Source organism: Meriones unguiculatus, chromosome 16 (genome assembly GCF_030254825.1).
Source record: "Meriones unguiculatus strain TT.TT164.6M chromosome 16, Bangor_MerUng_6.1, whole genome shotgun sequence".
NCBI classification, from domain to species: domain Eukaryota; kingdom Metazoa; phylum Chordata; class Mammalia; order Rodentia; family Muridae; genus Meriones; species Meriones unguiculatus.
This window is the reverse complement of record NC_083363.1, coordinates 30108040-30129599: the sequence shown is the minus strand read 5'-3', so window position 1 is coordinate 30129599 and position 21560 is coordinate 30108040. Positions and strand designations below refer to the sequence as shown.

General features: G+C 51.2%; 1 protein-coding gene across 1 annotated transcript in view; it reads right to left on the bottom strand.

Moving 5' to 3' along the window:
- Nucleotides 1–21560, bottom strand: part of Ccnd3 (cyclin D3) — an 87169-nt gene that overhangs the window by 64607 nt on the left and 1002 nt on the right. The window lies entirely within an intron of this gene.

Genomic DNA, 21560 nt, shown 5'->3' with positions numbered 1-21560 from the left:
TGAAGGAGGCCGCGCTAGGGGGAATAAAGGGAAGGCTGTGTGAGACGGGCCAAGGCATGCAGGCAGACAGGCAGAGGGGCTGGAGCGCCCTGAGAGAGGAAACGGCGAGCTGGGCCGATTTCTGAGGAGGTGAAGTCATGCGGCCTCCCTTCCAGCCAAGCCGAGAGGGGCCCAGGAAGCCGGAGGGAGGCCCAGAGGCCCCGCAGGAGTGTTTCCACAAGGAGCTCCGCTCCGCACTGGAAAACAGGGGTGTAGCTGGGGCCACAGGTGGTGGGAATGAGGAGTCCTGCTCAATCCGAAGCAAAAAAAAAAAAAGGGACAGACAGAGCTGGAGGCCTCGCCGCCCCCAACCCACGTGAGGTCAGTCACCTCAGCCTGAGGAATCAGGTCACATGCCTGGTGTGAGAAAGAAGCAAACCCACAACCTCAGTGTCCATTCCAACCAGCACCTCAGCCCACACTGCGCCCCAAGATGGCGGGCATCCAGTTCCGGGCTGAGGGCCTTCCACAGCCTCCCCTGGCCTCCCTTTGGGATCTCACAGCTCTCTTATAGCTGGTAAGGCCTAGTCTGTCCTCTCAGGAGTAGCAGAGGGACTGGGAAAAGCAGAGCGCTCATAAATTCCACAAGGTAGGGGCCCTTGCCCGTCCTGCTCCTTCCCTGTCCTCCACACCCACGGTAGCTATTCAATAAATGAGTGTGTTCCCATGGCCTGCCGCCATCTGGCCACACAGTTTTCCTCTGCAAAGGATTTTTTCCCTCATATGTCTGCTGTCCCATCCTCCTTGCCTCGGCCCTGCTTTCTGTCAGAACAGGCCTGGAAGTCTCCACCCTCGCCTCTGACCCTTTCAGAGCCTGCATTACCCGATGCCCCACGTGACCTGCACGTCACCCCCTCAGCAGCCTCACGGAAGTGTAGGGATGTGAACTCCACACAGCTAAGCCATTCTCACCCACAAGCTCTCGATTCCTCTGTTCTGATCCTGTGGCAGAGATGGCTAACCTCGTCTCTAAAATTCAATTCCCCAGTTTGTACCTTTCAGGTAGAAGTCCCATGTTTATGTCCCTCAAGCTCCCTGGGAGCTACGCATGGCTAATATACATGATCTACAAGAGTTCAAGGTCTAGCCTGGGCTACATGAGACCCTGTTTCCAGGAAAAGAGGATAACATGATCTGAATTTTTTATTTATTTTATTTTATTTTATTTTATTTTATTTAAGATTTATGTTTTAGAGCCAGGCATGGTGGCTCACATCTTCAATCCCAGCACTTGGGAGGCAGAGGCAGGTGGATCTCCGGGTTCAAGGTCAGCCTGGTCCACAGAGTGAGTTCCAGGACAACTAAAGCTTCACAGAGAAGCCCTGTTTTGATATACAAACAAACAAAAAAAGATTTATGTTTTTTTTAAATTGTATGCTTCTCTGCATGAGTGTGTGCATGCAAGCGCTGGTGTCCTCAGAGACCACCACCAGAGTCCACCAGAGTCACAGGCAGCTGGGAGCAGCTCACCAGGAGTGCCAGGAATCGAACTCAGGACCTCTGCGAGCAGGGTGCTGTCTGAAGCAGGAGGTCATCTCAGCCTGGACCAGGTTCGGGTCATGTCTTGAAAAGAAAGGACAGGGATGGAGAGAAGTCTTGGGGGATAAGGAGGCGTCCTGTGTAGCCGGGTGAGCAGGATTCAATCCCTGGCACTCATGGAAAGATGGAAGGTGAAAGCCAGTTCCATGAGGCTCCCCCGGCCTCCATGTCTGCCCTGAGGCAGGAAAGCATCCCAGCACCAAAGAATAGATTCTTTCCTAAAGCAAGCAAAGTGCCTCTCCTCTCTCCTTCCTCTCCTCTGCCCTCTGCCTCTCTCCTAGGCTTCGTGATGACCTCAGGAGGGTGTTAACCTCCACCTCCCAGAGCATGGGAAAACAGTGGGTTCCCAGGACTGTCAAGGAGTCAGGCCCCCTGCTCAACTTACGTGTAGGAAATTCGTATTTTGCCAAGTGAAAATCTTGAGGTTCCTGCCTCAGAAGCCCAATGCTCCTCCAGTCTGTGGATTTATTTAAACAAGAGTCTCACTACGTAGCCTAGCTGGTCTGGAACTAGGAATGCACACAAGGCTGCCCTTGAACTCGAGGAGATCTGATTGCTTCTGCCTACCAAGTAAACACTAGACTTAAAAGCACACACCGCCATGCCTGGCCTTTTCATTTATCATTTCTGTCCTGAAGAGTGTAGCACTGATCTCCTACGTATTAAGCATCGGCTCTACTGCTGAGCCACACAGGTGGCTGCTCCTAGCTAGCTGGGCTATTCATTCATTTATTGAAGCTGCTGGCCAGGGGTGGGTAGCTCCATAAAGTAAGGATTCGCCTAGCAAGTCTGTCGAGCTTGGAAGGCCTTGGGAGCCTTGGAGGGTCAAGGAGTCAATTGAATACAGTGGTGTGGGAGCTGGCGGCCATCAGAGGTCAAGGGGAAAGGGAGACTTTGGCATGTGTTCCCACTGGACCCTAGAAGAGAGGGGACCTCCTCACTTCTTAGGGCTACCTTCCTGCCAGAAGCAAAGACTCCTGACACATCTCAAAGCAAACAGCTCCCTGCCATCCCCCGGATCTGACCCCAGGACACGCAGGCTAGAAGCCATGTCCAGGCGCAGGACCACAGGATACCATCGGGCCACTCTCTGGTATCTGTAGGTGAAAGGGGCTTCTCTGCCTACCTCCCTCAGCCCTTCAACACCACCTCCTCTCTGGGGGACAACCCTTCAGGTCCAGCTTAGCCCCGTACCCCACTTTATGTCAAATGGAGACTAAATGTGAATCTCTCCCCTAAGGCATAATCTCTTTATCTCTCAAACTGATCATTTCTCAAATGATTTCTCGTCTGTGTGAGAAAAGGCTCTGACATGCTCAGGGAACCACGTGGAACAGGATCTGATGGAGGAAGGTAATAAAATGTTGGGGAGAACAGTCGATTTCAGACCTGAGCTGAGACTGCTCACCAGTCACCCTGAGCAGATGTTTTAGCTTCTCAACGCCCAGTTCTCTCCTTTGGGAAACAGAGCTAGTGGTGACTGTTCCTGGGTTTGCAGGGACAATTTAGAGTACACACTGTTAGCCAGGCATGGTGGCACATACCTATAATCCCAGCACTTGAGGAGGCAAAGACAGGCAGATCTCTGTGAGTTCGAGGCCAGCCTGGTCTACAAAGTTGAGTCCGGGACAGCCAAGGGTACACAGGGAAACCCTGTCTCAAAAGACCCCCTCCAAAAAAAAAAAAAAAAAAAAAAAGTTCACATTGTTGCTTGGGAACATAGCGTTTAGCTGGTGGAGTGCGTACCCAGCATGCACAGGGCCCTGGGTTCAATCCCCAGCACCGCATAAACCAAGTGTAGTGGTGAATGCCAGTAATCCCAGCACTTAGGAGGCGAAAGCAGAAAGACTGGATGGACATTCAAGGTATCCCTTGGCTACATAGAGAGCTTGAGGCCACAGTGGGCTATGAGACCCCCGTCTCAAGGAAAAGACGACAAACAAGAGTACATATTATTAAATAGTTAGCAACACAACCTGGCACACAGTAGGTGCCCATTAATAAACAGGTGCTGTTACTATGGAGACAGGTATGGGAATGTCGCAGGTAGAGCTGCAGAAGAGACCTGAATGACCTCCCACGTGGTCAGGAAGAGAGCAGAGGAGAGAGTTGAAAAGAGGAAACTGACCATAAAGAGGAAGAGAACGGGTGACATCAGGGGAGGAGAAGAGAGGACAGCCTGGGGATAGCCACACCAAGCCCGAGAGAGGGTGGGGGAGGCAGCGGAGGAGTCTATCAGCTGCCTGCAGCTCAGACAATCCTTGTGCCCATCTTGCCTGCCCCCGCCCTGGAGCCTCTGCCCCCGGCTGGCCACCCTCAGCGCCACAGCCCTTGCTGCCACACTGTCAGCTGCTGTTTCTTGCCTCATTTTCCTTCCTGCCTGAGAGGGCAAAAGGGAAGCAGCTGCCCTCACAGTGCTGTCTCCAGCCTCGGAGGCTGGGGCTGCCTGTGGTGATGGGAATGAGCCGAGGCTCTGGAGACAGGCAGGCTGGAGCGCTGCTAAGTGACCTCAAGCAAGTTGGGTGACTCATCCAAAGCTTCATTTCCTCGTCTGCTCAGTATGGATAATAGACTGTTAAAGATGTGCCTGGCACAGAGCAAGTGTTCAATACATGCTGGCCATTACCAGGGCTGGTTTCCTGGCCCTGAATGCATGCAATCTCCTATCCATACTATCCTTACATATAAGTGGCTGCTCCTAGCCCTCTGGGGCACTCATTCATTTATTGAAACTGCTGGCCAGAGGTGGGGTGGCTATGTAAGCAAGGATGTTCCCAGCATTCTGCTGAAGATGTAGGAGCTTGGAGGGTCAAGGAGTCAACTGAGTGCAGTGATGAGGGAGCATGACCTGTGGCCATCAGTCAGAGATCCAGGGGAGAGTGAGACCTTGGCGTCTGTTCCCACTGGGCCCCAAAAGGGAAGGGGCATGCTGACTTCTTAGGCCTGCCTTCCCCCCAGTAGCAAAGCCTCCTCAAAGCAAACACCTCCCTACTGTACCCTGGATCTGACCCCCGGGACACCCAGGCTAGAAGCCATGTCCAGGTTCAGGAACCCAGGAGTCATCAAACCTTCTTCAGGACAATGAAGACACTTGGTGGTGACGCCCAGTGCTTTTCCTGACACGCTGCATTCTTCAGAGTGGTGCTGGCTATGGGGGCATCTCTGAAGGGGGCGGTGTGTGTTAATTGCTACTCATGCTAGCCCCAGGAGATGGCCTAGCAGTGAGGAAAGGGCAAGTGTTAGCTCCTTGTGGCTCTCGAGACTTTAACCCCCAGGCTAGCATGTGTCGAAATAGGGGGTGTTTGGGGCACTAGCACAAAGGCTCAGGAGATACGAAGCGGCCTCGCAGGTCCCAGGAGCCAGGACGGCTTCAGGCACTACACTGAGGAATGAACTCCCATAAGCCAGTTCGGGAGGCCCCTCATAGGAGCCACGTCTCTCTCCTCTCTGTGCTGAGTTTCTAGGGGACAGGGAGCAGATGCCTCCTCCCACCACAAGACCCCAGGTCCTGCCTCGGCCTCCCCAGCGTGGCTCTCGGAGCTTAGCCCCATTCTGTTTCCCAGGCCTTCCTAGGTGACCCTGGGGAGAGTCTGAGGGTGGCCCAGCCTGGCAGATGGGGGCTGGCCCTAGAAGAGGCCCCTCTCTTTCCACCTCCGGCCACCTGTCTTGAGTCCTCAGTCCTTCCAGACAGCTGGAGAAAGGCCCCTAGAGCCTCCGCCTAAGGAGGGGGCCCGATGTGGGAACACAGCTCACAAGGAGCTAAGCCAAGGCTGAGGGGAGGCCCCCGGAGCTGACGGGGGACGCCGGAGCGTGCTCGGGTGGGGGCGGGGTGCGCTGGGGAGAAGTAGGGATTGGGGTGGGATCACAGAACGGAATGCGAAGCTTGTTCTCCCCGGGGCACAGCTGTTTATTTTGATCCCCTTGTCAGCTGCTGCCTGTTCCTTATCTCAGGGTTCAGCCCAGACTCCACCCCCTCCTCTGTTGCTGAGCTGGGGAGGCAGACTCCGCGGGATGCTGCCGGGCTTCCTGCTCCCACCGAGGTGCTTCTCCCCCCCACCTCCACCCTTGCAGCTCCGGGCTGCTCGAAAGCTCTAGAGGAGACGCAGGCTGCCTTTCTTCAGACCTACCCCGTGCCCCTCTGCGGGCAACTGCTCCCTCATCTAACTCCACCCACCCCAAGCGTCCTGATGGCCCGAGCTGGTCACCTCACAAGCGCGAGACAGGACATTGTTTAATCCGTGTCACTGGACTTGGAGAGCTGGCAGAGAGTGGAGAGTTGGGGGCAGAGTCCACACCAGGTTCTGGGCCCTTCATTGCTAGCTTTCCTCTTAGCTCCTACAGCATCCAATGAGATGCCACCAACGAGTGATACTTTTTCCATAAGCTCATGAAAACACTCCTGGTGTGTTTTCTATTCTTCCTGTTATTATAGAACTGGAATATATATATATATATATATATATATATATATATATATATTTTGAGACAGAGTCTCACGTAGCCCAGGTTGCCCTCAAACCCAAGAGGTACCTGAGGAGGACCTTAAGACCTTGATCTTTCTGTCTCTACAAACCGTGGCATTATGTAGCACTGGGAGGGGAGAGGTCAAACCATAGACACAGCTGCATGGTTTAATGAAACCATTCGGTTTTTTAAAAGGAAAAAGTGGAGCTGCTGGGTTGGTGTTCATTTTAATCCCAGCATTGTTTTAGGCCAGGCTGGTCTACATAATGGGTTCCAGGCTGGCTAAGCCTACACAGTGAGACCCTGTCATAAATAAATAAGTAGGAATAAAGGGAGAAAGGAGAAAACAACAACACTTCCCAAAACAACCTTAGTTCTATCACACAAAACCAAAAAAATCCCAACCAAACAAAATCGTGTTAACATTCCTATACTTCCTTTGCTTGCTTTGTTTGGTTTTTGATTTTTAATATATGTGCTCTATAGCTATGCTATATGCAATGGGAAGCCCTTTTGGAGGCTCAGCATCTTACAGCTCGGGCTGGCGATATAAATGAGGCAGGCTTTGAACCTCCAACCTCCCAAGTTCTAGGATTACTTGCAGTTTATGGCATTAAACACAGGGCTTCCTGCATGCTTTGGTAAGCACGATGCCATCCTAGCTACACTCCTGGGCCCCGTTTTCGCTCTCCCTCTTTGGCCTGGAACACACAGAGATCCTCCTGCCTCTTATCTCTCAGTGCTGGGATTAAAGGCACATGCCACCAGGTCTGACTCTCAACCCTCTCTTTTCTCTTCTTTCCCGCCCTCCTGTCCTTCTTTCCTTATCTGGGGATTTGATCCAAGCCCTGGTCCTCTTAAAAGGGCTCCTTACCCTGAGCTCTACCCCAGCCTTCTTTCTGAAGGGAAGGCATCACAATGGTATCAGCAGGGCACAAATATGGCAGTCCATTCTCACCCCTATCACTTAGATTTTCTTCTTTTCACTGCGTATGTCCTGTCATCTTGACTGTAGAAAGTCCAGTCCTCTGTCTAACTGCACTGCCACCTGCTCCTTATCATAAATTCAGAAGCCAGGCCCCTGACCTGTACCCTAGAAACCTGTTCAACCCCCCAGGCCCAGCTGGGTAAGAGCCAGCTCCCTGTCGGGCCCTCTTTCTACCCTGGGGCACTTTTTAAGTTCTGTCTCCTTCCAAGTCTCGTTTTCCAGCCTTCCCGAAGACTCTCTGCCGGAGTTCCCAGAGCACACCCTTCGCTTTACTTTCAATAACATGTTTCTGGGGCCACCAGAACTCCAGTGACAGCTGGATTCCCCCAACCCCAGCCCAAATTCAGTGCCTCTCCAATTACAAGGCAGGGTGTTTTCCCAGAGTGCTTCTCTTGAAGTCCTGAAACTAATTTAAAAATTTTGCTCTCCTCATATGTGTTTGTATGAGCACACACCAGAGGCCGGCTTCCAGGAGCCGGTTCCCCCCCTCCCCAGTGAGCTCAGGAGACCTAGCTCAGGTGCTCAGCTCGGGCTGAGCATCACAGGCCCCGAAGCTAAGCCTGACCAGTACAAATCAGACACTACAAGAAATTATTTTAAAGACATCTGCTGTAGCAAATGTAAGCATGTTACAGCAGATCTTGTTTTTAAATATATATTTGTGTGTTTCTGTACATATGTGGACAAAATGGTTTAAAGTGAAAACCTTTCTAGGGTTTGCGTTAATCTATTTTTTTTTTTGAAACAGGGTCCCAGGAGGCCCAGGATGGCTTCAAACTTGCTGTGTAGGCGAGGAGGACCTTGAATTTCTGATCTTCTTGCTTCTACCTCCCAGAAGCTGAGATTACAGTGAGCGCCACCCTGCCCAGCTTCATATTTCTAGTTTTGAAAAACAGCTCCAGGCCAGGAGTGTGGCTCAGCGGATACGGTGCTTGCCTCACTTACTCCAGGCTGGTCTCCAATCCACCGTACAGCCGAGGAAGCCCTCGAACTCACGGCCTTCCTCTGCCCACCTCCCAAGTGCTGACTCTGTCCCAAAAAGGAGGGGGGAAGCATTGCCCTGATTGAATGTGTGCTGCTTGAGATTGAACAAAGCCAAGACCTCTTACAGGGTTTTGCTATTTATCTCCAAATCTGTAGCATTTAAAAATATGCTTTCTTAGCTAGGCCTGGTGCTTGCATGCTTTTAGTCCCAGCACTTGGGAGGCAGAGGCAGGCCAGCCTCTAACTACTCTACAGAGCTAGTTCCAGGACAGACTGGGTTACAAGAGAAACGCCATCTTGAAAAACCATCTCCGCTCCCCACTCTATACCCAAGAGGATGGTATATTTCAAGATCCACTTTTGATTTCCTCCCTTCATAGCTGGACAACACCCGTCCTTAATTTCATGAGACTTAAGGAAATCTGCGTCTTTCCTCTTCATTTCACCATCCCTGTTAATGTTATCTAGCATTCTGCCAGGAAACCACCGTGAAACTTGCTTGTTTGTTTTGTTTCGACCTATTTTGAGACAGGGTCTCATTAAGTTGCCCAGGCTGGCTCTGAACTTCCAATCCTCCTGTCTCAGCCCTTTTGAGTAGCTGGGATTACAAGCCAGCACCGCCAGCCAGTCCTGCCCTGCTGTCCTTGATTCTTCTCAGCCCTGAGCTGGAGCACACAGCCTGGCAGGGGAGAAGGAATGCGAGCAGCGAGTACAACACAGACCACATACTTCATCGCAGAAATATGCAGGGTGCCTCACAGGGGGAAGTGTGGATGACTCCGTCTAATTCCTACCAGTTACCCAGTTCTCTGCTTGTGCAGCCTTCAGAATGAACTGTCAGAGGGCCCCCTCGTCTCCATCTCTGCTGATGCCACCCTATAGGATGGCTTGACTCTTAATGGACAGGATTTGGAATCCCGCAGGAAACAGAGGTTTCCAGAGGTTTAAAAGAGGAAGGCCGACTCTCCCTAAATGCAGGTGGCACCTTCTCCTGCCGGATGTTCCTGGGGTGAATGAAAGGGGAGAAAGGAGGAAAGCAGCAGCCTGCAGCCCTCTCTGCCTCCTGGGTACAGGGGCTCTGTGAGCCTGAGCCTCCCCCTCAGGCTGCTTTCGCTCCCCCACCACAACAGACTAGAGTCCCCTCAAACTATGAGCCCAAAGAACCCCCTCTTCCCTTAAACTGCCCTCTTCAGTATTCCGTCACAGCAGTTGAGAAAAGTGACCTGTTCCCTAATTCCAAGCCTTGTCATAATTTCATTGAGACTCTCCCTTGCTATTCCACTGCAGCCTCGGGAATTGTCTTGAAAGCACTCTGACCACGTGATTTCCTCACAAAGCCTCAGTGGCTCCAGTGCTCGGAGAAGTATAAACTTCCTCTCTGGGCTTCTTACTATTGTTTCAAACATTCTTTCCACCTCGGTGTCCTGATAGGACCACTGTTCTCTATCGCAGTCCACAGGTTCCCCGACTGGTGAGGACGTACCGGTCTGAGGACGGATTTTCTTTAAGCTGAAACAGAAGCCGGCCGTCTTGGATAAAATTGGGCATTTAAGGAGAGCTACAAAATGTAAGCTAGGGCCATGCTTCTCATTAATTTCTTGTGCTTAGAGAAACAAGATTATCATTGTATTAAAAAAAATCATATAGAGAGATGGCTCAGCAGTTAAGAACGGACCCACAAGACAGCTCACAACTGTCTGTGACTCCAAGATCTGGCACCTTCACATAGACATACATGCAGGCAAAACATCAATGCACATAAAATAAAAATAAATTATTAAAAAAAGGTATTAACATGCAATGTATTACTGTTGTTTTTAAGGCAGTGATAATAAACATTTAAAATTATTCTCATATGCAGGGACTATAAGAATATATAGCTATGTACTGTGTGACACCTATAATCCCAGAAGGGTGGCAGGAGAAGAAGGATTCTAAATTCCAGGCCAATTAGGACTACACAATGAGATGCTCTCTCAAAAACACTAAGGACTGACTCTGTTTAATGTCACACACCTGTGGTCGCTGCACTCAGGGAGGCACAGGCAGGTGGATCGCTGTGAGTTCGAGGCCAGCCTGGTCTACAGACTAAGTTCCAGGACAGCCAGGGCTACACAGAGAGACCCTGTCTCGGAAAAACAAACAAAACAAAACAAACCCTGCTCTTTGATGACCTCAGACTTGATGGCACACACCTGCAATCCCAGCATTTAGAACCATATGTATGAGGCAAGTCCTGGGCTACCCATGTGAGTCGCAGGCTAGTTTGGGCTGCAAAGAAACGCTGTCTCAGAAACCGAAAATCAAAACCGAAAGCTGCTCTTGAATCATTTCTCACCAAACCTCTTCTTGGGGCTCCGTGGTTGGGTGCCTGTCTAGCACTGGCTGGACACTCCTTCCATGTTCCCTAGCACGGAGGCAGGGGACACATCAGCACGAAACACGAAGCCCAAACGTGCCTTCTTTCATTTCCTCACAAAACACTTTCCAGTGAGAGGAAATTCCGGGGGAACCTGCCTAATATTGTGCAAAAGTAACCAATCCTTCCTCCAAAATCCCACAAGACGGCCACACAAACCCTTCTTGTAGCCCTGCTAGCCCACAAGAGTGTGCATAATGAACTTGTAAATGTGAACACGTAGCAGTGACTAAGGCAACTGGAGAAGACCATGGTTGAGAAGCCCACGTGTTGTTGCGGTACGCTGTAGTTCCTGGCCTCCTGGGGTACAACACAGATCTGAAGGAAGACTCGGCCAGGTATCCCAGAGAAACCAGCCGTGCCACAGACTCTTAGACACAGAGCGGGTGGCAGGAGAAGATTGAGGTTATTTTAATAATGGTATTTGGAGGGGGGGCTGGCTTTTTTTTTAATATAGGGTCTTAAGTGCCCCAGGTTGGTCTCAGAGTCATTATATAGCCAAGCATGACCTTAAACTCACGATCCTCCTGCCTCCAACTCCAGAGTAGTAGGTTTATAAGAGTAAACCATCATGCCTAGCTTTAATAGGTTTTTTTGGGGGGATGTGTGTGGAGGAGTAAGCTTTGTTACTTAACGTGTATGTGTGTGGATATATACACGAGAGTGCAGCGCCCAGGAAGTCCAGAAGAGGGCATCAGATTCCGTGGGGGTTTACTGGCTGTAGTGGGCCACCTGACTTGGGTTCTGGGAATCAGCCTATAGAAGAACAGCAAGCGTTCTTAATCACTGAGTCATCTCTGCAGCCCCACGACAGTGGCTTTGATACTTGTTTTTCCCCTGACTTTGAACTCAATACTGAATACATTATAACACTACTGTACAGGAAGGACAGACGGATGAATGTTTTCAAAGCCTCTGCCTACTTCGCATGTTGCTAGATGACTGGATCAGGGGGCTGAGCCCTCTACCTATGCAGTCCTGTCCTCTGGGCGGGGCATGTGTCATCTGCCCTGGGCAGGGCTGCTGCTCATCTCTAGGTGAACTACAGGAGACCTCAAACCTTCCTCAGAGTCCAAGTCAGCGGTTCAACCCTACGCCCCAGCTTAACCATGAGCCCGAGTTGTGCCCTCGGCTGCTGCCCCAGCGCAGCACCCCAGTCAAGCTGTGATGGAAAAGTGCAAGGAAAATGAAAATGAACGCCGGGGGCAGGGGCAGTCAGAAGAAAACGTTTGCACCTTCATTTCAGTTGGGTGGCTGTGGTCTGGCTGATTCATCCAGGGCTCTACAGATAGGTCAGCGCCCCGCTCCACCTAGCAGAGCTCACATCCCCCACCGCTCGTTCCTGCTTCCGCTGTCACACCTAGCCTGCCAGCTGGGGCAAGGCCAGGCCATCCCTGTCCATCTGGTTTGGCTTAGCGGATGCTGCTGGGGCTCTGGCTAGGAGACCTAAGGGTCCAGGATGCCAGGGTGCCCTGCCATGCTCCTGGAGGGGAACAACGCACTCCCTGCTTCCAAGACACATGTGCGTGTCACTCAACAGTTCCACAGCTCCAGTCCTCTGCTTTACTCGTCCCAAAACTACGCACAAGGCACCACCTCAACGGGGACCCTGGTGTCATCTGCCACTCCCCCGATGGGTGGGCACATACGGCTGCCAAGCAAGTTGGCCTCAAATTCACAGAGAGCTACCTGGCTCTGCCTCCCCGATGTTAGGATAAAAGGTGTGTGCCGCTAAGGCCCTTGCCATCCGGCTCTCGGTACTGACCTTGGGCTAATTTATTCCGCACTTCCATTTCTTCATGTGTGAAATGAGGAGGCCTCTACGAGGCACACTGCTCCTTATGTGTGCATGTATATACACACATGTGTGGAGGACGATCCTTGGTGTCATCCTCAGGAAGGCTATCGCCTCCTTTGAGGCAGGGTCTCTCAGTGGCCTGGAGATCACCAACTGGGCTCACCTGGCTGGGGAGCCCCTAGGAGTCTGTCTCTTGCCTCCCCCCCAAGCACTTGATGCCATGTAAGGCATTTTTACATGTGTTGTGAGGATCTAATTCAGGCCTGCATGCCTGTGAGCCAAATTCTGTACCGACTGAGCTGTCTTCCAGCCTCCTGTTTGGTTTTTCTTTGTTGAGACAGGGTCATATGTGTCCTGGGCTGACCTCAAGCCCGAGGGTGACCCTGAACTTCTCATTTTTCTGCCTCTACTTGCAAAGTGCTGATGACAGTCATGTGCCCACATCCAGTTCTGAGTGTTCCTGAAGATGGAACCCAGAGACACCTCATGCCTGATCTCCACCAACTGAGCTTCATCCTCTAGCTACTCACAGTATTAACGCGAAGAAGTGATAACTGAGTTAATAAACATGCATACGTACTATAAATCTATTTACTAGCAACCCAGCTTCGATCCCTGGCACCCACATGATGGAAGAATGCTGCCTTATGCAAGTTGTGCTCTGATGGCCAAGCACGTGTCCCCACTCATATACCTCACCAAAACACACAAAAAACTTTTTTTTAAAGATAGAAAATCCACACAGTATATACTCATGAGGAACACCCAAAAGGACTCTCCACAGCTGTGTCTGAGGAAACTTTCTGAGGACCACCCAGAGGCGCCAAGGTCAATCCTAGTGGTTACACCAAGTCTGAGCCAAATCCAGAGAGACGACCTCTCCAAAGATCAAGAGATCTGAGAGGCGAATTCAGCTGGCCTATGGACAGAAACTGAGTCAATCAAAGAAAAGATGGATGCTGCCCCTAGGACCAGCTGACTGGAAAGAAAAGAGGGTTTAGATAATATCCAATGCCTTTGCTCTTGCTCTTCTATCTAGAATACCTGAGGCCTGTGACCCCGGGATTCTTTCTGGTGTGGTTTGTGGGTCTGTGGGGGACATGTCTTCGGGTAGGACTGAGAGAAAAGGCAGCCTTGAACTTTCCAGCCAGCTGCTGGGAGAAAACAGCCCTCCCTCCTCATCCCCCCAAGCCAACTCAGTGCTGTTCGCTTGCTGAAGACCCTGCCCTCCCAGGGGGTTTGCTCGAAGCGGACTCCAAGCGCTGCACACTCCACGAACTAGGGCTCAGGGAAGATTCTGTGACAGCAGACAGAAGCCTTCGGGAGACAGGCGGATGGGACCCACAGGTGCCCTCTCCTCCCCTGACAGGGCCCCCTTCTCCAGCTGGAGCTTAAGCTGCTGCTCAAGGCCTGCATCTGTCTGAGGCCCCAGCGCCGACTTCCTTTCCCAGAACTCAGGGAGCCCAGGGGAGGGGCAGGGAGGAGCAGGAGAGAGGAGAGCGGAGAACCGGAGGAGGGAGGGTGAGTTGGAGCAGAAAACGCTGGGGCCAGAATTGGGAGTTTCTGGGACTGCCCCAACTTCAAGGACTCTGTCCAACCTTCTCCCCACAGGCCAGAACTTGCAGGTCTATTTTTATTCTAGAAAGAAAAATGGGCCGAGGGGCCGGGGCCGGGTGGTAGAGCACTGGCTTAGCATACACACCAAGACCTGGGATGAGGCTGCGGCACCTTCTAAGTCAGGTGTGGGGTGTGCCTGCCTGTACGCTCAGCGTTTGGGAGGTGGAGGGAGGTGGATCAGAAATTCAAGGCTATCCTTCTCTACAGAGCAAGCTTAATGCTGCCTTAGACTCTGTAGAACCATGTCTTTAAAAAACAATGCTTGGAGCGTAGTAGCACACACTTCTGATCCTAGTACCAGGGAGTCGGAGGCAGGCTCTGTGAGTTCAAGACCAGCCTAGTCTACAAAGGGAGTTTCAGGTCAGCCAGAACTGTGAAAAAGAGCATGCGTGCATGCGTGCGTGCGTGCAGGTTTAACGGAGCCACAGACAGGACGGTGAGGAAAGAAGCAAGACTGGATTTCTGTTAACTCCCATGCCCACCCCTGAGGAGTATAGGCTGGAAAAATGATGCTGATATTAAGACAGCAACTATCACTCATGGGGATCTATGTCCTGCCTAGCACAGCAGGACCCTGTATTAGCTCTTAGGTCCCATGCAGGTCGGGCTCTGTGCCCTGCAATATCCTAGACCTCATTTCCTCCTCTGTGAAGGCAGAGAAACGCCTGTCTTGCTGGAGATGCAGCTCAGCAACAAGAGGACTTGCCCAACACGTGCAAAGGCCTGGGTCCGAGATTCAACATGCCTGCTCCCCTCTTCCCTGGGCCGTGAGAACACAAAGACGCTTTTTAGCATATAGGAAGCATTTAGCTAATACTGAAGAAACAGCAGCCAGCAAGGAGCCTAGCGGAAACAGAGCCGGGCAGCTTGTCCACACGGGGCTGCCCACTGGCCACTGCACCAGAGAGTGAAAATGAATAGTGAACTATCTGCCTTTGTGCGTAAAGGGCCTGATCCAGCCTGGCAGCTGAGCTGTAGGAACAGAAGTATCTATCCTGTCTGTGCAGCAGCTTCTTCGCCTGGAAGATGGGTTTCCTGACCCGTGCGTCTCTTGAGGGCCAGGGGTTAGGAAAGAATGGATTATGGAGTGCCTGAAATACTAGCCAGACACTGTTCACGGGCTGTCTTCAGGTGCCTGTGGCCATCTTGCACGTCCTGGGCAGTGTCTGCCGGGTCCCACGGACTGTGTGGTTTTCTTAGTTCTCTAGCTGTCTCTTTCCAAAACAAACTCTTACCATGTAGCAGCCCTGGCTGGCTTGCCATGTAGAGCAGGCTGGCCTCAAACGCACTGCGATCCACCTGCCTCTGCCTCCCCAGTGCCGGGATTAAAGGCCTGTGCCATCCTATGGCCCGGAGCCATAGGATCCAGCATCTTCCTTCTGTCCCACCTTCCATGCATGAGCCAAGCGATGGCTCAGCCTCTGCTCTCTGAACTCAGGAGAGGCTGCTGGGGAATTTGACCCAGCGTGGGAGAACTGGTCCTGCTGCCGAGGGCTAATAGTTTCAGAGAGGTGTGCCTTCCTACGTCCCTTACAGGCAACAGTGTAAGTGTCACACCCTTTAAAGGGTTGAAACGGTCATTCCCGGGTAGCTTCCCTGACACGCTGGCTGGCGACAATTGGGTCCCTCTGTGGCAAGGACATAGGAAGGTCGGGAGAGGTGTGGGAGGGCCCCTGCCTGGGGAAAGGAGCCTTCTCCCAGGCCTGCACACTTGGGCCAGAGCCGTTAAGAACACATTTTATGGAGATTCTGCCGGGTCCGGTTAGAACAGCTCTCTGTGTAAACAGCTGGGAACGGGGTGGGGACAGAGGTCCCAGGAAACCAGCTGGCGCCTGGAGGTCCAGGTGGGGGCTCTTCACCCAATCCCGGGGCCCCTGAAGCGACACTCTGGGCTACAGCTCCATCTGGTGGACAAAGCGTGCATATCCCGGGGCCAGGGCCGGCGGCGGGCCGAGCGATGACGCAAGGGGGCCTCGGTGAGTAACCCAGTTTCCAGGCGGAAAGGGGTGGAGTGTTCGCCCCGACACTCCAGCAGAGGCCCACGGCGCATGCGTCCTGGACCCCGACTGCTGGGGTTCACGTCATTAGTCAGGGATCACACAGTTATTTGTTAGAAAGTCCTCACTTTTTTGCCAAGCGGGCGTGATACTTTCCATGCCTGTAATCCCGGCTCTCGGACAGAAAAGATGGTGTGTGTGTGGGGGGGGGGGGTTACTAGAAGTTCGAGGACAGTCAGGTCTATTTACGACAGTTATGAGACTCAAGCAATCATCATCATCATCATCATCAAGATTAAAAAGCAGAACAAAACAAACCAAAACAAAATCTAACCACTCCAGAAAAAAAGTTATGGGGCTGAAGAGATAGGGAAACGGTTAAAAGCTCTTGCAGATGACCCAAATTCAGTTCCCACATAATGTGAGTTTTAAACCTTCAGGCACATGCATTTATGTGCACAGATAAACACGCTGACATATGGTTAAAAATAAACGTTTTGTTTAAAGCTCTAATGCTTCCCAGAACCACCTCAACCATTTAAAAACTTCAACATAGTTCCTTCCATTTTCTGGAGTCTAACCTCAGTTTTTCAGGCTGTCCTCATTGACTGATTAGTCGGGTGATTTGAGACAAGGCTTCACTCCACAGCTTAGGCTCCCTCCAACTTCCAATGATCCTTCTGCCTCGGCTTCCTGAGTTCTGGGACCACAGGCATTCACCACCATATCAAATACCAATGCGTTTTGTTACCCCCCTCCCCCCCCCACATACAGCTATTCTTTTTAAACACTTTTGTTTTATTTTTAAACTTATTTATCTTGGTTTTTCCAGACAGGTTTTCTCTGTGTAACAGAGCCCTGGCTGTCCTAGACTCAGGCTGGCCTTGACCACAGAGATCCACCTGTCTCTGCCTCCCCAGTGCTAAGATTAAAGGTGTGCGCCACCACGCCCAGCCTGCCCTTTTTTTTTTCTTTAATTATAAATATTGTTTATGTGTTTGTCAGGTGTTTGTAGGTACCCACAGAGGGCCAGAGAAGGCATCAAATTCCCTGTATCTGGCGTGATGGGCAGTTGTGAGCTGCCCAAAAGAGATGCTGGGACCCGGAACTGAGTCCTTCGGAAGAGCAGAAAGCGGATGTTCTTAACCACTGAGTACCTCCCCAGCTTCACTGTTCCTTTTTAAAAATATTTAATGCTGAGAATCCCTTCTTATGCTACCCCAACCCCTTTCCCCTCTTCATACCACTGCATGGCATCATCATCATATTTTTGTTTTAAAGTATTTTAAAATTTTATGTGGACGGGTGTGCTGTCTCTATCTGTGTCTGTAGACCACTCCTGTGTCCGGTGCCCATGAAGGTCAAAGGTCAGAATGAGGAGTTACAGACAGGGAGAAGGGATGTGGCTAGGTAATCTGGTGGTGAATCCCCGAGATGGCCGGCTTCTCAAGATGGAGGGCTTCTTCCTCATCCTCCTGACTTGAGACAAATACCTCGCTGCTTAAAACTAAGCCTTTGTTGGCTTTTGTCTCCTCTCAGCAGAACCCCCCCCCCCAGCCCCTGCTGATGGACTGGTTCAGCAGGTTCAAGGCCTGGACATGCCACACAACAGTCACGGGGCCAACAACCATCCTATCTTTCTTCAAACTGACCAGCCCTTGAGTAGGGGAGAAAGCCCCTTCAGAGACATAAAAAGCCTCCAGCCCTAGAAAAGAGCCTGGATTTCTTGGCTTTCTGAGTCCCCACTCTGCTATGCGGGGGTCTCTCTCCACCTGTCTAAGCAGGCGTGGGCTTCCTCCTTCCCAACGAATGGCTTTCCTCATCTGTTGATTCTGTCTGCTGATGTGTGCTGGTGGTGTCTGCGATTTCTCCAACGCTACCTGTGGGGGTGTTCCCTGCTATTTAATTCTTTAATTGACAGAGAAAAAGAGCCCTATCAACACGTGTGGACATTAAGAAAAAGGCATCGGATCCCCTGGAACAGATACAGATAGTTCTGTATCTGTATCAGATAGCAGCTACAGATAGTTCTGAGTTGCCATCTGAGGGCTGGGATTCGAACATGGGTCTTCCGGAAGAACAGCCTGTGCTTTTCTGCTGCTGTTTCTGAGACATGGTCTCTCTACACAGCCCTGGCTGTCCTGGAGTGATGCAGATGCACAGAGATTGCCTGCTTCTGCTGGGACCACACCCAGCTGCAACATTAGTTTTACTATAGTTAATATATTTTATTTAACATTTATGGGTGTTTTGCCTGCACGTGTAGCTGCTATGGGGGTGCTGGGAGTTGAACCCAGGTCCTCTAGAAGAGCAGTTAGTGCTCTTAACCACGGAGGCATCTCAAGTCCGAGCAGCAATATTTAAATACAAAAATATCTTTATATCTCAACTTTTTTGTTTTGTTTTTGTTTTTTTAAGACAGGGATTCTCTGTGTAGCCTTGGCTGTCCTGGACTTACTCTGTAGACCAGGCTGGCCTCGAACTCACAGAGATCCGCCTGTTTCTGCCTCTGCCTCCAGAGCGTTGTGTGCCACCTGGCTAGATCACAACTTCTGTTGCTGAAAGTAAAAAGCACATCCTCCGAATTGAGACAGATCCACTTTCAACTCTGAACTCTGCCACTTACTAGCTGTGGGACTCTGGCAAGTTCCTAAGCCTCTCTGAACTCTGATTTCCTCACTGATAAACTGGAGAGAGATTTGTACTACCTAGAATTATGGTGCAAATCAAGGAAGAGAAACACTTAGGAGGCCCTGGGAACACTATGCAGCCACATTCCCCCGAGCTGAAAGGTTCTAGGGGTGCTCTAGGGACAGAGTAGGGGGCTAATAACAAAGAGACTACCAAACACAGACTCCAATCTGATCGCAGCAAGGCTGTCCCAGGCCAACACCAGGACCAGGACAGGAATTGACAGCTCTTTGAAACTCAGAGGATTTAAAGTTTAAAAGTCTCAGTGGGCAAGATAAACACACCTACCGCTCAGCAGGGAAAGGGAAACTTGGCAGAGGTCCGAGAACTTTCCCCACCCACAAGCAGCCCCAAGCTTCCTCTTGCGGTTTTTCAAGGGTACAGCCTGTTCTTCCTCAACCCGTGAGGGTGGAGGACAGGGGGCGGGCCCAGGGTTCCACAGCACCCCACACTCTCGCAGCAGGGAGGAAGGGGTGGGAGTGGGCAGAGGAGCCTCTGTTTGCATTCTGTAAGTTCCACTCCCTCACCCTCCACCCCCCGCATCAACACCCATCTCAACACTCACCCCTTCTTGGGATCAGTGCTTAGTAGGTTTTTGTTTGTTTGTTTTAATAACTTTACTTATTTTATGTGTGTGGAGTATGCCTGCATGTATGTTTGTGCACCGCGTGCACATGTGGCAGGGACCAAGGGTTACAGACACTGTGAGCCGCCATGTGACGTCAGGAACTGGACCCGGGTCCTCTGGAAGAGCAGCCAGTGCTCTCAACCTCTGAGCCATCTCTCCAGCCCCATAAATTGGTCTTTTTTTAAGGCAGGGTCTCACTACACAGACCAGGCTGTCCTCAAACTCAGATCACAGACATTGGACTGTCTCTACCTCGTGGGTGCTGGGATCATAGATTTGGTTTTGATCCTATTGGGCACAGAGACCTGCCCTGGGCATCCTGGGCAGGGATGCAGGGTTCCTTGGAGAAACTGAGTTTCAGAGAGGAGGCAGAGGACATAGCTAGGATTCAGGGAGGCTGCCCTGCAGAGGGGCTCATGTCACAAGCCATGTTCCAAGCTGCAGGAAGTGGGGCTGACACACGGGCGCTGCTTTTCCTGAAAAGACACAAGGGATTCCAGGGGACAGCACCTTTGGCTTCTCCCATTTTTATACCATGCTGTTAATCAGATGCCAAGCTGGAATGTTCTTCTTGGGTGCAAGCTTGAATGTGCACAGGACAGAGCATGTGTGGTAGGGCATGCCTATAATCCTGGCGCTCTTCAAAGGTAAAGCCAGCCAGAGAGAACAGAAGTCTAAAGTTCTCCTCAGCTACACAGTTTCAGGGTTATGAGACATGACTCAAGGGACAAGTGGGACCGAAGAGATGGCTGCTTTTGCATGAGGACCGGAGTTCAGATCCTAAGCAGCCATGAAAAAGCTGCACGTGTCTGTAAGCCAAGCACAGCAAGGGGGTAGGAAGAGAGACAGGTAGATTCCAGGGGCAAAGGCTTCCTGGCTAGCCAGCCTAGCCCAATGGCAAGTTCTAGCTTCAGTGAGAAATTCCATCTCAAAAAGTGAGGGCTGCAGAGGAAGGCTCTCTGGCAGAGAGCACTTCCGAGGTGTTGCTCCTCCAAGGACCCAGATTTGACTCCCAGCACCTACATGCTAGGTCACAGCAGTCTACACTCCAGTTCTGGGGGGATCCAGCACCCTCTTCTGGCTTCTGTGGGCACCAGGCACACATATGGCACACAGACATAAATGCAGACAAAACAGCCATACACATAAGATAAAAACATCTTGGCGTGTTTGAGGCAGGGTCTCTCTTTGTGGCGCTGGCCGGCTTGGAACTCGTTATGTACACCCTGGCTGGCAGCCAGTGCACAGAAATCTGCTCGCCCTTCCCTCCCAAGTGCTGGGACTAAAGAAGTGTGACATCCCAATGCACACTAGCATCCAGGGTCTTCTACAAAAAAAAAAAGAAAAAAAAGAGAGACCTGCCTTAGGTCAGTTGTACCTGCTACATCACGTGAGACCCAGGACTATGTGAGACCACAGGCTCAGTGTAGACAGCACCTAGCTCAGCTGCACATCCTAGGTGGTTAAAGAGGTACACTGACTTGGCAGTTAAGAGCAGGCACTCTGACTGGATGTGATGATAGGTACCCACAAACCTAGCGCAGGCTAGGGAACTGACTCAGGACTGGGAGTTCGAGGCCAGCCTGGGCCAAAAGCAAGACCTTGTCTCAAGTTAAAAAAGGATCTGTCTCTCAAGTCTAGTGACAGGGATTTAAAGTCCATCTGTGACATCATTTTCTTTATTTTTTAAGAGATTTTTGTTGTTGTTGTTTATGAGTTTGCCTGAATGTATGCATATGTACCATGTTTGTGCCTGAAGAGACCAAAAGAGGGCACCAGAACCCCTGAAAACAGGAAGTTGAGAGGTGCCACGCGTGTGCTGGAAGCGAACCTGGGTCCTCTGCAAGAGCATTAAGTGCTGTTGACTGTCAAGCCATCTCTCCAGCCCCCTAACAATCATTTCCTGTTCCCTCTTTAAGGAGATCTCTTTACTTCCCGTGCTCAGGTTTCCTCACCTGTAAAACTGAGCTAATACGACTTGATGCTTTAATACAGCTATTGGAGGTGGTAAAGGAAATGCCACATCTAACCATTTACATTGATGGTACATGTAACTATGTTCGCATCCCAAATCCTCAGGAAGAGAAACACACAAGGAAAAGGGTTGAAGCCATGGAGGCCATGACCGTGGGTTCAAGAATTAAGCATAGACTGATGAACGACCAGAGACAATTTCCATTTCCAGTCTCTGTGGCTAGAAGCTCTGATTTTAGTCCACAATGTCCCCAACGTTGGCAGAGTGTGGCCCCAAGAAAACGCATTAAATGTCATAGCCTGCTGTGCTAGGGAGTGCCAGAATGCCGAAGAGCTACTTCTCCACCCGGACCCCGGAGGGCATGGTGGTGAAGGGCAGAGGACAGGGCCTGCTGGAGGAAACAGTCCCGGGGCCCAGAATG